This window comes from Ictidomys tridecemlineatus, chromosome 4 (genome assembly GCF_052094955.1).
Source record: "Ictidomys tridecemlineatus isolate mIctTri1 chromosome 4, mIctTri1.hap1, whole genome shotgun sequence".
NCBI lineage: Eukaryota > Metazoa > Chordata > Mammalia > Rodentia > Sciuridae > Ictidomys > Ictidomys tridecemlineatus.
In genome coordinates, this window is record NC_135480.1 from 107961632 (window position 1) to 107978783 (window position 17152).

A 17152-nucleotide genomic window follows, 5' to 3' on the forward strand; every position below is an offset into this window, starting at 1 on the left:
AAAGGAAAGATCAGTAATGTAGAAGAAGGAGATCAAGAGGCAGAGTGAAGGAATGGGTAAGGAAAGGCAATACAGAATGAATTTTTTTATTTTTAAAAAAACATGATACATGAATATATACATATACCACAGGGAAATTTACTTTATTGCATAAGTAAAAAGAAACAATTAAATATAAATAAACAGATCAGCAAAATAGAGCCTAGAATAGAGGAAGGAGTGTAACAGAAGAGAGGGAGGACAGGAAGGAAAAAAGGAGGAAGGAAAGGGGGGATCATGAACCAAAATTGAATTCCATGTAAGTGTAAGTTTGTCAGGATGAATCCAACTATGATGTACTATAAAGCTCTGAAAAAATTTAAAAGAAAAAATTATGTTGAAACTAGCTGGGCACACTGGCACACACACCTATAATCTGAGTTACTTGGGAGGCTGAGACAGGAGGATTGCAAGTTCAAGACCATCCTGGGCAACTTAGTGAGACTGTCTCAAAAGTAAAAAGAGTTGGTGATGTAATTCAGTGGTAGAACATTCCTGGGTTCAATCCCCAGTAATAGGCATGTGCACATTCACACATACACACACACACACACACACACACACACACACACACACAGTACTAGGTTCCTGTTTTCATGCAAAAAATGTAATCTGGTTAGTTTGTGTAAAATGTTTCGGGGGAAGAGGGGGAAGAATCACAATGGAAACTGGTTTTGCTCAGATTTTAAGAAGGTCTCCTCCTTCCCCCTCCAAGATTAAAGACTATAGTCCCTTGATTTGCATTTATAATCTGTCAAAGACATGGTAAACACAGAATATATTCCTCCATTACTTTTTGTGAAGGTGCACAACATAATTATCCATCATAAGCAAACCATTAAAGAAAAGGAATCTGGGTATGAAATATATGTAAAAACAATGAGACTCTGTGGCATTTTTGCATAAGCCTCCCCCAGTCACCCACCTCTCTCTCCCTCCCCATCAATGTGGTTGATGCAAAGATCATTCAAAGGTGCGTGCAGATAACGATTAGCAATCACCCTGCACAGAAGTCTGACCCCAACAGTGAGCAGATGCAACACACACCTCATGTACTGTAGCTGTGTGTTACTCTTAGTGGCAGGCAAGGAGAGATGGTCAGTGACTCCACTAGCTTGCAGTTGTAGTTATGCTTAAAGCAAGTATGTTCTAGACTCTGCAGAAATGCACAGCACAGAGTGGAAAGAACCTGTCATCCACACATTCCTGGGAGACCAGGAGGCTCCATACATGCTCCCTGGAGATAGAAACATCCACAGGATAAATTACACAGTAATTTAACGTAGCCTGAGTTTGTACACAATCCCCTACTCACCACACATGCTTTGGCAGCAGTCATAAGCAAATATAAAATATTTTTAATATAATAACTACTTACAACAACCAAAAACTAAAGAAAATTCTCTTCCCAAAGTCACCAGGCTAAGTGGAGAGCACTTCCTACTTCGTGGTAGCAAGGGGTACTCCGATTCCCTTATGGGTGACATCAGCAGGGCCATGTGGAGGCTGAGCTTTGCCTCGTGTCTGGAGGTAGTATGTGGAAATCCAATGCCCTCACTGGGGCCAAGAAAAATCCAAACTTCCTCCCTCACCCATGAGCAATAAAGTTGACCAGGTCAATGCTCATTGGTATTCCACTTTCTATGCCAGTGGCACATCAGTGAGGCCAAGCAGGGAGCTGAACTGAGGTGCACTGCTGCCCATGCCACACTAGGCCAGCAAGGTCACTTGGGGAGCTTATCATGCACTTCCACATGGGATATTAGTATACTGAGCAGTATTTCTTAGTCTTTTTCTCCCATTTAATATATGTTATAAGAAGATCATAAATAATTCACATCTTCAAAAAAATCTGTTTGTAGATTTAAAACCTCAGTAAAAGTGTCAGGATTCTTTTATTTTAAGGAGTTTAAAGACTAATTGACTTGATCTTCCAAGGGGATAAATTCCCCTCAGGTAGGAAGACTTTACTCCTAAAAACAAATTATTCTTCTTACTACAAGAGAGGATATAAAGGTTCCCAATATCAAAAAAAATGGCAAATGTTTAAAGAGATGGAAATACTAATTACTTGGATTTGATTAGTACCATTGAATACATTGAGCAAGGGTTTAAAATGTCAAAAGAATGGGGTCACAAAATTCTTTAGCTCAGGGAAAACACAAGGCATGAGACCACAGTGACCAAGGTCACTATAACCTTGCATAGCAGATTTCTACAGACATCCTGATGCCGTGAAGATAATAAATAACCCTAATAAAGGCATTTCCTGCTATGGCAATTCATACCTGAAATGTATAACATCAATGACAAATGACCAATCCGTGTCCTATGCTATTCGTATAGATAAATGCAATTGTAACAACGAGTTTGCTGTAAACTTCTTGTCCATTTTATTTTTTGATATATTAAAATGCAGGCCCTTTGGATTTCATTTTGGTAGAAACTTATTTTGGCAACTAGAATAAGTGTTTGCCTTGGGTGGCAAGACACTTTGTGGCTTAAATAAACTGTTCTTACACTTGGTTTATATCAACTTGCCTTTTAGGGTAACACTTTTGGTTACCATGAATGGACCCAAAAGTGACTATACTTGACTCCCTAGTAGCTCAATTTAAAAAAAGAAGAATTGTCTGTCTTTGCATTAAATCGAGTACTGTCAACATTTAAGATTTTTGGTCTGTTTTATTTTTTCTTTGTTTTACTCTTTTGTTTTTCTCAGTATACTCCCTTAACAAGAGAAAATTATATTTTATTTTTGTATTAGTTTTCTAGGTCTGCCATAACAAAATTCCTCAGACAGAGTAACTTAAAAGTTAGAAACTTATTTTCTCAGCATTCTGAAGGCTGAAAGTTCCCAGTCAAGATGTCATCAGATTTGTTATCTTCTGAAGTTTCACTGCTTGGTTTCAAGATGTCTGCTCCTTTCCTGTGTCCTTGCTGGTTTTTTCTCTGTGTATGTGCACTCTTGATGTCTATGCATCCAAATTTTCTCTTCTTATAAGGATGCCAGTAAGATCAGATTATGGTACACCCAAAAGCTTCACTTAAATTAATCACACTAAATACCTAGTATGTAAGTACAATCAAAGGATGAAGTATTAGGGGGAGGAGCACCAACACCTGATTTTGCAGGGACATAAGTAAGCCCATAACAACCACTGTTCACTAAACAAGGTAAAGTTGAATTTCACTGAAATATCAGTGTCAAAACTTGATGAATGTGATATCATGTTTTGTATTTCTGAGAGTAAGAGGTTGTCAACCATTCATCAGCATGAAGTCACGTGCTGCTTAGAATTTCTATGGTATACTTTAAAAAGATACTACTTTGACATTTATAGATATTCCTATGTTACAGAAAATTTAATAATTTATCTTTCCTTCAGTATATGGCTTTTTATATGTAAGGCATTTTTTTAAATGTCTCAAGAAATGATGACCAAGGTTCATCAAATTATAGATATTTTGTATTTTCAAGTACTGTTTCACAATGAATGAATGGATTGATGAATAAACAAACTGTGACTATTCTACTAATAAGGTATATTTCCAGCTGGGATTGAGACTTAGAAGTAGAGGGCTTTCCTAGCATGAGCAAAGCACTGAGTTCTACCCCCAGTATAAAAAAAGAAAATAAAATAGAAGGAAAGAGAATATTTCTTAGTTATTAGAAAATTCTATCCCATTTTCTTTTTTCCATAGTCTCATGTATGTGTGATAACTTTATACTTTAGCACTATATTATTCCTTTAATTGAAGTTGTACCTAAAGAAAACATAAAATTAAATTCGTATGTTAAAGAAAATAATATATGTACAAAACACTCTTAAATGGCAATGAACTCAACTACTTACATGTGTGATCACCAATTCTCCTGATTCACTGCAATGACAGCAACATTGAAACATATGATAAAGTTTGTACAGGCACAAGCAATGACAGTTATGTCAGAACTACCAGCAGGCCAACAGTTAAGATGTCACAGAGTATAATGTTCATGCTAATTTAAAGAAAGTTACATGAAAAGAAGTGTGTTTCTTAGTATCCCTTGAGTATGATCTATCCTTTGAAAAATCATTACACTAACCATAGAGAGCACTTTCTAAACATGTGCCACTTCATTTCAGCTGCACCACACACTTTGAAATGTTCTCCATGCAAACACTAAAACTGAGAGAACATAAACACAAAAATTGCAAGAATCTAGAGCCAAACCAGATCACATGGTACCAATTCCAGTGGTCCTTCCACTTTGGGATACTTGTACCAATATGGTAAAAACACAGGATTCAGGGCTCTTCCAAGTACCACTTGACATATAGAACCTCTGACTCATCTTTCAGGTGTGCAAAATTAGAAAAAAAAATCATCTTACTTCCTGCAGTTCATGGAAAGTTGTTGTTATTTAAGGTACAGCATTTCACAAATTTCACTATAAATTATTCATGGAACCCTTAACATTTTTCCCAGATCAGTTAAAATGACATAGACAAGACTTCAAAACAGAGGAGGAGAAAGAAAGCCATCCTTTGTGTGATTAATAACACATACATTTTTATTGTGCTTTAATAACACCCACTCTTTTCCCTTGCAAATCCCCATTTCCTAATTAACTATGTACCAAAAACACTTCAACCACACCACAGACATGTTGGTCTATTTTCTATCCTTCATAATCATCAAGATTTTTTATGGCCTCTGGGACTGTGACCCAGCTCTACCCTGCGAGGGAAATGGTCTACAGGTGACTGTCTTCCTCTGTCAGTGCTGTCTCTGCTCATATGCCACCTCCTCAGAAAATCTCCTCATAATCACCCATTCCAAAGTAAAACACAGTGACTTTCTGTACCATCATCTTAATTTGAAATTTTGTATAGCATTTTCTGATATATTCACATGTGTGTGTCTATATTTTTTGCTTATCAGCTACCTCACCCTCCTGCCCACCTGTACCTCCTGTGTACCTTACCATAGAAAATTAGCCCTCTGAGAGCACAGGTATTTTCTGTCTCTCTTACCACTGTCTTTTTTATATTTAAAACCGCCTGGATGCTTTGATGTCTAAAATAGAATATATTCTCAGTCTATGCCTGCTGACTAAATAAACTACATCATCTGTATCATATAAAACTCTGGAAAAAATGAAAGTGAAGATGTTAAAGAGAAAGACCTGGTTATTAATGCATTAAGATTACAAAATCTATTTGAATAAAGGGCAAAAATTCCTCTACTGGGAGTTGGTAAACATTTGCAGCAGCAAACTGCTTGTGAAGAAAGATAACAGAATGTCCTCCTACTCACATTTTTGCCCTGAAGTCTTAGAGGTAAATCTAGAGGAGGTTCCCTTTATCCTGGCTGGTCTGAGTGGCTATTTCATTTCCTGTGCTTAGGAACTGGAGTCAAAAAAAAATTTTTTTGGCCTCACTATATCACATTCCCTTGAGGCTAAAGAGAACTGACCAGAGATCCATATCTCTCCCCTTTATGGAAACAAAGAAATTTGCCAAAATACAGTTTCCTACAACACTTAACAGTGGTTTATTAAATGGATAAAGAAATTACTGACACTAAGACTGCCAAATCATTATCTCCATGACATACATTTTCAGGAATTCTACATATGGAGGCCCGGTTGGCAGAGAGGAAATTCATGAACCCTTTCAACATGCCTAATCTTTATCAGAAGTTGGAGAGTGATCCCAGGACAAGGGCACTGCTTAGTGATCCTACCTACCGGGAACTGATAGAGCAACTAGGAAACAAACCGTCAGACTTGGCCATGACACTACAAGATCCCCGGATCATAACCACTCTCAGTGTCCTCATTGGGGTTGATCTGGGCAGCATGGATGAGGAAGAAGAGGCTGCAACACCCCCGCCTCCACCTCCCTGCAAAAAGGAAACCAAGCCAGAGCCAATGGAAGAAGATCTCCCAGAGAATAAGAAGCAGGCACTGAAAGAAAAAGAACTGGGGAATGATGCCTACAAGAAGAAAGACTTTGACTCAGCCCTGAAGCACTACGACAGGGCCAAGGAGCTGGACCCCACCAACATGACTTACATTACCAATCAAGCAGTGGTATACTTTGAAAAGGGCGACTACAATAAATGCCGGGAGCTTTGTGAGAAGGCCATCGAGGTGGGGAGAGAGAACCGAGAAGACTATCGACAGATTGCCAAAGCTTATGCTCGAATTGGTAACTCCTACTTCAAAGAGGAAGCGTACAAGGACGCTATCCATTTCTACAACAAATCACTGGCAGAGCACCAAATCCCAGATGTGATCAAGAAATGCCAGCAGGCAGAGAAAATTCTGAAGGAGCAAGAGCAACTGGTCTACAACAACCTCGACCTGGCATTGGAGGAGAAGAACAAGGGCAATGAGTGTTTTCAGAAAGGGGACTATCCCCAGGCCATGAAGCACTATACAGAAGCCATTAAACGGAATACACGAGATGCCAAACTGTACAGTAATCGAGCTGCCTGCTACACCAAACTCCTGGAGTTTCAGCTGGCACTCAAGGACTGTGAGGAATGTATCCAGCTGGAGCCAACTTTCATCAAGCCATGAAGGACTACACAAAAGCCATGGATGTGTACCAGAAGGCACTGGAACTGGACTCCAGCTGTAAGGAGGCAGCAGATAGTCATCAGCGCTGTATGGTAGCTCAGTACAATTGGCACGACAGCCCGGAGGATGTGAAGTGACGGGCCATGGCCGACCCTGCGGTACAGCAGATAATGAGTGACCCAGCCATGCGGCTCATCCTGGAACAGGTGCAGAAGGACCTCCAGGCACTCAGTGAACACTTAAAGAATCCCGTAATAGCGCAGAAAATCCAGAAGCTCATGGATGTGGGTCTGATTGCAATTCGGTGATGACTTGCTCATCTCTTCCCTTCACCCTCGTGGAAAGACGAGCTGGGATGGCAGCAAGCAGCATGGTGCAGGAGGAGAGGGAGGAAGACAGCCCATCTTTATATTTATACCTGCCTATGTGGAAGACACAGACTCATACAGCCGCTGCCTTGGGCCCTCTGAGCACTCCCATGGTCTCTCACTGCTGTCCTTGGGTTCCGTGTCTCCTTCCCCTGCCCCCTCAGTCGCTGTCTCCGCTGCTCCCCATAGTTAGTTATTTTTTATTTGGGGCAGTGAGCATATATGGGGAGGGGAAGGTGTTCTTCCCAACCTGGGGCCCCAGCTGTCTTCACATTGTTAACTCTACGCCTTCTTCAATAAAACAAGCCAATCAGGAAAAAAAAAAACTATTCTTTCTACTCTGAAAGGATGATGGACTAATTCACATCTACATATTATCTTCACTTATGAAATAATTTCTATAATTAATTTAATTTTGTGTAATTTAAATCATTTGCATTTATTCTGACTTTTTACTATTCTCTCCATCATTCTTTGGGTAGTAGTTGCTGCTATTGCTGCTGGGTTTTAGTGCTGGGGATCAAATCCAGGGCTTCATGGACATTTGGCAAGCATTCTATCACTAATCTACACCCTCCATGCTTTTAAATATCATTTGCCCAACATAAGATTTGACATGTATAAGAAACAAAGTTTCTGTTTAGAAGAGCATCCTTTTCTTTTTTAAAATTGATTAATTTATTTTAATTAGGTATATAGACAGTACAATGCATTTTTTATAGTCTATTAACTTATCTTTATTACTTTGCCCTCCTTATTTTGTTTCAAAAATTATGGTTTTTAAGGATACAGATCCTGCATTTTATTTTTTTCTTTATTTTTTTATTAGTTACACATGACAGTACAATGATCTTGACAATTGATATATTTAAATCAAATGGGGCATAATTTCTCATTTTTCTGATTTTACAGGTTGCAAAATCACATTGGTCATACAGTCACCTATATACATACAGCAATAATAATGTCTATTTTATTCTTCTGCCCTTCCTATCCCCTCTTCCCTTCCCCTCCCCTCCCATCACATCAGAAGAGCATTCTTTTCTTTGAAGTGTTTCTCAATGCAATATGGACATCTTTGTTTCTCAAACTGTAGATGACAGGGTTCCTTATTGGTCCCACAACAATATAAAAAATTGTGGATACTTTAATCTCGATCCAAAGACCCAGTAGGAGAAGGTGTAAGGTACATGAATGCTAATGCTCCAAAGAAAAGAGAAATAGCAATAATATGAGAGCTGCAGGTACTGAATGCTTTAGACCTGCCCTCTGTGGAACAGATGCCGGAAATGTTGGACAGAATCAAGGTGTAAGAAATGAAGATGATAATGCTAGGCCCTATAACATTGACACCCACCACAATGAAAACTACCAGCTCATTGATGGAGGTGCTTGTGCAGGAGAGCTTCAGGAGAGGAGGTATGTCACACATGTAGTGACTAATGATGTTGCTTTCATAGAAGCTGAGTCTTATCATGCATTCAATGTGGGCCATGGCACTCATAAGCTCCATGGCATACACACCCACCATCAGCAAGAGGCAGACTTGATGGGTCATGGTGACCTTGTAAAGCAGAGGCCAAAGATAGATCATAGGCCATTGATGTCAAAATATAGCACTCGTCGAAACAAAAAAGCAGAAGAAAAAGAATCAAGCCATGCACTCTGCATAAGAGATGACGTTCTGATTTATATATAGCGCATCAGCATTGGCGGTGTGGGGGGGGCGGTGGGGGGGGGTGTTAATGACGAATGAGTAGCAGAGATCTGTGAAGAAAAGGTTGAAGAGGAAGTAGTACATGGGAGTGTGCAGGTGAGGATTCAGAACAATCAGAACAATCAAGCCCAGGTTCCCCACCACAGAGACCACGTAGGTTCCTAAGAAGAGGAGGAAAAGAGGCAGCTGGAGCTCTGGCTATTGTGTTAAACCCAGCAGGATAAACTGGGTACTGAAGAGCCATTGCCTGAGTCCATTCCCCCCTGAGACAAGTCTGTGAGAAAAGAAGAAATAGAAACATTAAAATGAGAACTCAGCTCTTTCCACCCAGACCCAATATAATGAGATGGAGACCTAAATGGGGAGATGAACTCAAGCTCACCTTTATCTGTGTCTGTTTTCTCCATTTTGTAATCTTCAGAAGATATATAAAATATGAATATTTTTTAAAAACACAAGGCAATTTCTGAGAGGATAAGGTTCAGCTCCCACCCACAGGATCATCAGCAGGGAGCAGATGAGGTTTTTCAAGGACTCTCTGGCTCCCACAATTGAGGTTTGGAAGAATAGCAGGAGGTACAATTCAGCACTCACCCTCCTGCATCAGGACTTCAGGAGAGGCTCTTGATAACACTTCTGCTCTATTCTCAGAGAATGATAGATAACTATGATAAATTTTAGAGGGGCACAGCCCAGAAAAGAGTTTTTCTTCTTTTGATGTTATTGCTTTTGTTTGGGGTGAATTTTGGACAGAGGAATTCAGCACACAACCCTCAGTCTTTCAGGCTCTGAGAAGCTATGAATTACAGAACATGATTTTGATGGTGGTTTTGCCCACTGTGCTATTCACCCTACAAGGTAATAAATAGATTCTACTGTTACCATAAAAGCCATCTACTAATATGACCCAAGAGGTTTTATGAGTTTGGAAATACTAGGGGCCTGATTAAAAATTTGGAAGACCTGTTTTCCCCAGAGATCAGGTTTTGCAGTTAAAAGATCTTATCCAACCTGTATCTATCTATATCTATCTATCTATCTATATCTATCTATAGATAGATAAATAAATAGATACAGATATAGATAGTTATAGACAGATATCTATAGATAGATAGATAGAGATATTTATCTATAGATAGATATATAGATAGATAGATAGAGGTATGTGTCTTCCTTCAATATATGTACCCACATACATTTGAAACTAAGCTCCATAATTCATGGATTTTTAATTTGTTCTTCAATCCTGTTTCTTCAGCACCTGTAATTGTATCTAGCATGTACAGTAGGTAGTTAAGAAATATTCATATAATAAAAGTTGGATGGTTGAGGATGCCTTTCCTATTTTTCCTGAAACCTGTACTGGATACCACACAGACTTTTTGCTCCACTGGCAAAGGCTTATGTACTATAAATGCTTTTATTTGTAAACAAGAATGCAGTGCAGGAAAAACATCACTAAGACAAGTAAAAGCCACTACTGGACTTGTAAAAGGTCATCTAGGAGCCCTCCAGGTCCAAGATGATAAGCTCAAAGAAAGATTGCAGTTGAAAAAATCTTATCTATCCTACATTTACAGTTCCATTCATGATAACAACATGAAGTATCCTCCCTGAATGTCACCCTGAGGACTTCCACAGGCTGTCTATAAGGTCCCAATATATCAGAAGCAAATTTGAGTAAGTGTAGCAGAGGAAACTCTCAGTTTCCTAAATCAGAACCCACTCCCTCTAGGAGGGCATTGGGAGCCACTCAAAGTTTTTATTTTTATTTTTATTTATTTTAGTCACAGGATTGAAACAACCACACTGCTGACTTAGAAGAATTGTATGGTGGCATTGGTAGGAATGACCAGTGTTAGAGAGATGAAGATAATGTGAGGTAATAACAAAAGTGAATGGATTAACTGAACAGGCACTTCACAGAAGAAGTAATACTAATGGTCAACAAATATATTAAAAAATGTTCAGCAATTAGAGAAATGCAAATTAAAACCACACTGAGATTCCCTCTCTCTCCAGTTAGAATTGCAATTTCAAGAATACAAGTAGCAATAAATGTTGGCAACGATGTGGGGAGAAAGGTACACTCATACATTGCTGGTGGGACTGCAAATTGGTGCAACCATACTGGAAAAAAATATGGAGATTGCTCAGAAAACCTATAATCCCAGTGGCTCCAGAGGCTGAGGCAAGAGGATAATGAGTTCAAAGCCAGCCTCAGCAGAAATAAGGTGCTAAGCAACTCAGTGAGACCCTGTCTCTAAATAAAATACAAAATAGGTCTGGGGGACGCTGGGGTTGTGGCTCAGCAGTAGAGTGCTCATCTAGCACGTGCAGGCCCAGGGTTCGATCCTCAGCACCACATATAAATAAATAAATTAAAATAAAGGTATTGTGACCAAGTACAACTAAAAAATAAATTTTTAAAAAACGCTTTTTAAAAAAATAGGTCAGTGGCTATAGACGGTGTGGCACCAAGAAGCAGCCAGCAAGCAGAGAGAAACGTTGCTGTAGATTCTGTGGAATCCTGCCGGCTGAGCCCTCACTGACCCCTGGGCTGAGTTCGGGATCTCAGACGGGGAAGGAAGCGGTACAGTTCTATCCCCCACAACGGAAACTCCACCAAGGAAACCAGCGGCCGCCATCTTAGAGAGCTGAAGTAACCACCACCACTCTCCGACAGATTGAAACAATAAAACAGGTGTGTATTACTCAGCTCATCTCTCATATAGCGGGGAATTCGCATAAAATCTCTCCTAGGCTTTCCAGGGGAGGGATTATCAGAGTAAGCCTGCATAAAGACTCGAGGAAAACTAGAGACACCTGACCTTAAACGCCCCCTCCCATCAGCGTCAAAAAACGAAACCTGTCTTGCCAGCGCTGGGGGAGGGGCAAGCGGAAAAAATCAAAACAATAGAGTGCCGGGGTTCTCAATAGCAGCCCTCCACACCAAACAAACGGCAGACCCAGAGTACAGTTTGAACTGCCAAGAGGCATCAGTCAGGGGAAATCTGGTCTAGCAGGAGAAACCAGGACTAACAGGATAAACCACCGGACTAGAGGCCAGGCCAGCATGACTGGGCGTCTGGAGAACGCCCGCCCATCGGCGACCGACCACACGACTGGGCGGCTAGAGATTGCCTGCTCGCCAGGGACAGCCCACCCGCTGCCCATGTGACTGGGTGGCTGGAGACCACCCACCCGCCGGTGACCAATTGCCCACCAGCTGCCCTCGCAAGTGGGCGGCTGGAGTCCGCCCCCCGTGCCGGTGACCGATAGCCCGCCGGCTGCCCGCTGGACTGGGCAGCTGGAGACCGACCACCCGCCGGCGAACTACCGCACGACTGGGCAGCTAGATATCGCCAGCCCGCCAGCAACAGCCCACCCGCTGCCCGAGCGACTGGGTGGCTGGAAACCGCCCACCAGCCGGCGACCGATAGCCCACTGGCTGCCCACGCGACTAGGCGGCTGGAGACCACCTACCTGCTGGCGACCAACCTCGTGACTGGGCAGCTAGAGATCGCCCGCCCGCCGGCGACAGCCCACCCACTGCCCGCACAACTGGGCAGCTGGAGACCGCCTGCCCGCCGGGTACCTACCACGTGTCTGGGCGCCTAGAGATCTCCCACCCTCCGGCAACCGTCCGCGCGACTGGCCGGCTGGAGACCACCCGCCTGCCGGTAACAGATCGCCCGCTGCTGCCCGCGCAACTGGGTGACTGGAGTCCGCCCGCCTGCCAGTGACCAGGAGCTGAAGCCAACCAGAGACAGTCCAGTCCCACGCCCCCATTCGGACTCCCTGGCCAGGAGCCTGGGCCCGCCATAGCAGAGAGGTGATGTCACTGGAGCTCAGCTGTCAAAATTCCTTCCCAGCGGAATCCACTTTAGCAGGCATAGTCTACCAACACAAAGGAGAGACAACAGAGATATACAAAACCAAAACAAATCTATAGAAGAGAGCAGAAACACAGCAATCAAATAGAGCTGGAAAGTAACGTGAACATCATGAAAAAACAAGGGAAAAAAAGGATTACAAACAATGCAGGACAACTTAATTCTACAGGAGGACCTAGAAGCATCAGAAACGTGGATAGGGAAAGAACTCAAGGCATACCTAACTCAGATGAAAAGGAATATTAGAGAAGACATGAGACAGCAAGTCCAAGCAATAAAAGTATATTTTGAAAATGAATTAAACAAACAAATTCAAATGGCAAAGAATGAGCTTTACCAGGGGATAGAGATCTTAAAAAAAATCAAACAGTAATTCTAGAAATGCAGGAAACTATAAACCAAATTAAAAACTCAAACGAGAATATTACAAATAGACTAGATCAAGTAGAAGTCAGAACATCAGATAATGAAGATAAAGTTTATCAACTTGAAAAGAATATAGTCAACACAGAAAAGATGCTTAAATCCCACGAGCAATCTATTCAAGAGATATGGGATGTCATAAAAAAAACAAATTTGAGAGTCATCAGGATAGAAGAAGGCATAGAGAATCAAACCAAAGGAATGAACAACCTATTAAATGAAATAATTCTAGAAAACTTCCCCAGAGATGAAAGATAGAATGTATTGCCAAATCCTGGAAGCCTACAGGACCCCAAACATTCAAAACCGTAATAGACCAACTCCAAGACATATAATTATGAAGATAGCCAACATACAGAACAAGGAGATAATATTAAAAGCTATCAGAGAAAGGAGGCAGATTACATTCAGGGGTAAACCAATTAGGTTAACGACTGATTTTTCATCACAGACTTTGAAAGCCAGAAGATCCTGGAACAATGTATTTCAAACGCTGAAAAATAATGAATTCCAACCAAGAATACTGTATTCAGCAAAATTAAGCTTCAGAATTGACAATGAAATTAAAATCTTCCACGATAAACAAAAGCTAAAAGAATTCGCAGCCAGAAAACCAGCACTGCAAAGCATTTTGAGCAAAATACTACAAGAAGAGGAATTGAAAAATAGTGCCCAAAACTAAGAGCAGGAGGTATCTCAGTAAAGGGAGAGGAAAATAACCAAAAAGTAAAAACTAGCCAAACTAAAATAAATAGATAAATAAACATGACTGGAAGTACAAATCATATTTCAATTGTAACCTTAAATGTTAATGGCCTAAACTCACCAATCAAGAGACATAGGCTAGTAAACTGGATTAAAAAAACAAATCCAACAATATGCTGCATTCAGGAGACTCATATGATAGGAAAAGACATACACAGGCTAAAGATAAAAGGTTGGGAAAAATCATACCACTCACATGGCCCTCAGAAGCAAGCAGGAGTGGCCATACTCATATCAAATAAAATCAACTTCAAACCTAAGTTAATCAAAAGGGATAAAGAAGGACACTATATACTGTTAAAAGGAACCATCCACCAACAAGACATAACAATTATCAATTTGTATGCACCAAACAATGGTGCTGCAACGTTCATAAAACAAACTCTCCTCAAGTTCAAGAGTCAAATAGACTACAACACAATAATTATGGGTGACTTCAACACACCGCTCTCGCCATTAGACAGATCCTCTAGACAAAAGCTGAATAAAGAAACTATAGAACTCAATAGCACAATCAATAACCTAGATTTAACCGATATATATAGAATATATCAACCATCATCAAGTGGATACACGTTCTTCTCAGCAGCACATGGATCCTACTCAAAGGTAGACCATATATTATGCCATAGGGCAAATCTTAGTAATATAAAGGCGTGGAGATAATACCACGCACCATATCTGATCATAATGGAATAAAACTGGAAATCAATGATAAAAGAAGGAAGGAAAAATCCTACATCACATGGAAAATGAACAATATGTTACTGAATGATAAATGGGTTACAGAAGACATAAAGGAGGAGATAAAAATTCTTAGAGACAAATGACAATACAGACACAATATACTGGAATCTATGAGACACAATGAAAGCAGTTTTAAGAGGGAAATTCATTTATTGGAGTTCTTTCCTCAAAAACAGAAAAAACCAACAAATAAATGAACTCACACTACACCTCAAAAACCTAGAAAAGGAAGAGCAAAACAAGAGCGAATATAGTAGAAGACAAGAAATAATTAAAATTAGAGCAGAAATCTACAAAATTGAAACAAAAAAAAACATTGAAAAAATTGAAAAAACTAAAAGTTGGTTCTTTGAAAAAATAAATAAGATCGACAGGCCCTTTGCCATGCTAACAAAGAGAAGAAGAGAGAGAACTCAAATTACTAACATACGGGATGAAAAAGGCGATATCACAACAGATGCTACAGAAATACAGAAGACAATTAGAAATTATTTTGAAAACCTATATTCCAATAAATAGAAGATAGTGAAGACATCGATAAATTCCTTAAGTCATATGATTTGCCCTGATTGAGTCAGGAAGACACACACAATTTAAACAAACCAATAACAAAGGAAGAAATTGAAGAAGCCATCAAAAGACTACCAACCAAAAAAAGCCCTGGACCGAATGGGTATACAGCGGAGTACTACAAAACCTTCAAAGAAGAATTAATACCAATACTTTTCAAGCTATTTCAAGAAATAGAAAAAGAAGGAGCTCTTCCAAATTCATTCTATGAGGCCAACATCACCCTGATCCTGAAACCAGACAAAGACACTTCAAAGAAAAAAAACTACAGACCAATATCTCTAATGAACTTGGATGCAAAAATTCTCAAAATAAAATCCTGGTGAACTGAATACAAAAGCATATCAAAAAAATTGTGCACAATGATCAAGTAGGATTCATCCCTCGGATGCAAGGCTGGTTCAATCTGTGGAAATCAATAAATGTTATTCACCACATCAATAGACTTAAAGATAAGAACCATATGATCATCTCGATAGATGCAGAAAAAGCATTCGACAAAGTACAGCATCCTTTATGTTCAAAACACTAGAAAAACTAGGGATTACAGGAACTTACCTCAACATGGTAAAAGCTATATATGCTAAACCTCAATCTAGCATCATCCTAAATGGAGAAAAATGAAGGCATTCCCTCTAAAATCAGGAACAAGACAGGGATGCCCTCTATCACCACTTCTATTCAATTTAGTTCTTGAAATACTAGCCAGAGCAATTAGACAGACAAAAGAAATTAAAGGCATAAAAATAGGAAAACAAGAACTTAAATTATCGCTATTTGCGGATGACATGATAATGTATTTAACAGACCCAAAAGGGTCTACAAAGAAACTGCTAGAGTTAATAAATGAATTAGGCAAAGTGGCAGGATATAAAATCAACACGCATAAATCAAAGGCATTCCTGTATATCAGCAACAAAACTTCTGAAATGGAAATGAGAAAAACCACTCCATTCACAATATCCTCAAAGAAAATAAAATACTTGGGAATCAAAAGTTCTCTATAGGTTTAATGCAATGCCAATCAAAATCCCAACGCATTTCTTGTAGAAATAGATAAAGCAATCATGAAATTCATATGGAAAAATAAAAGACCCAGAATAGCAAAAGCAATTCTAAGCAGGAAGTGTGAATCAGGCGGTATAGCGATACCAGATTTCAAACTATATTACAGAGCAATAGTGACAAAAACAGCATGGTACTGGTACCAAAACAGGCGGGTGGACCAATGGTTCAGAATAGAGGACATAGAGACTAATCCACAAAGCTACAACTATCTTATATTTGATAAAGGAGCTAAAAGCATGCAATGGAGGAAGGATAGCATCTTCAACAAATGGTGTTGGGAAAACTGGAAATCCATATGCAACAAAATGAAACTGAATCTCCTCCTCTCGCCATGCACAAAAGTTAACTCAAAGTGGATCAAGGAGCTAGATATCTATCAAATCAGAGACTCTGCATCTGATAGAAGAAAAAGTTGGCTCCAATCTACATATTGTGGGGTCGGGCTCCAAATTCCTTAATAGGACACCCATAGCACAAGAGTTAATAAAAAGAATCAACAAATGGGACTTACTTAAACTGAAAAGTTTTTTTCTCAGCAAAAGAAACAATAAGAGAGGTAAATAGGGAGCCTACATCATGGGAACAATTTTTACTCCTCACACTTCAGATAGAGCCCTAATATCCAGAGTATACAAAGAACTCAAAAAATTAAACAATAAGATAACAAATAACCCAATCAACAAATGGGCCAAAGACCTGAACAGACACTTCTCAGAGGAGGACATACAATCAATCAACAAGTACATGGAAAAATGCTCACCATCTCTAGCAGTCAGAGAAATGCAAATCAAAACTGCCCTAAGATACCATCTCACTCCAGTAAGATTGGCAGCCATTATGAAGTCAAACAACAACAAGTGCTGGCGAGGATGTGGGGAAAAGGGTACTCTTGTACACTGCTGGTGGGACTGAAAATTGGTGAGGCCAATTTGGAAAGCAGTATGGAGATTCCTGGGAAAGCTGGGAATGGATCCACCATTTGACC

The 17152-nt window shown here is 39.9% G+C and overlaps 3 pseudogenes across 1 annotated transcript in view; 1 reads left to right on the forward strand and 2 right to left on the reverse strand.

Annotated features, from left to right (window-relative positions):
* Positions 1-17152, reverse strand: part of LOC106145341 (olfactory receptor 8B12-like) — a 141017-nt pseudogene that overhangs the window by 79554 nt on the left and 44311 nt on the right. The window lies entirely within an intron of this gene.
* Positions 5653-7307, forward strand: LOC101954964 (stress-induced-phosphoprotein 1 pseudogene; annotated as a pseudogene).
* On the reverse strand, positions 8008-12872 carry LOC101955250 (olfactory receptor 8B3-like; annotated as a pseudogene).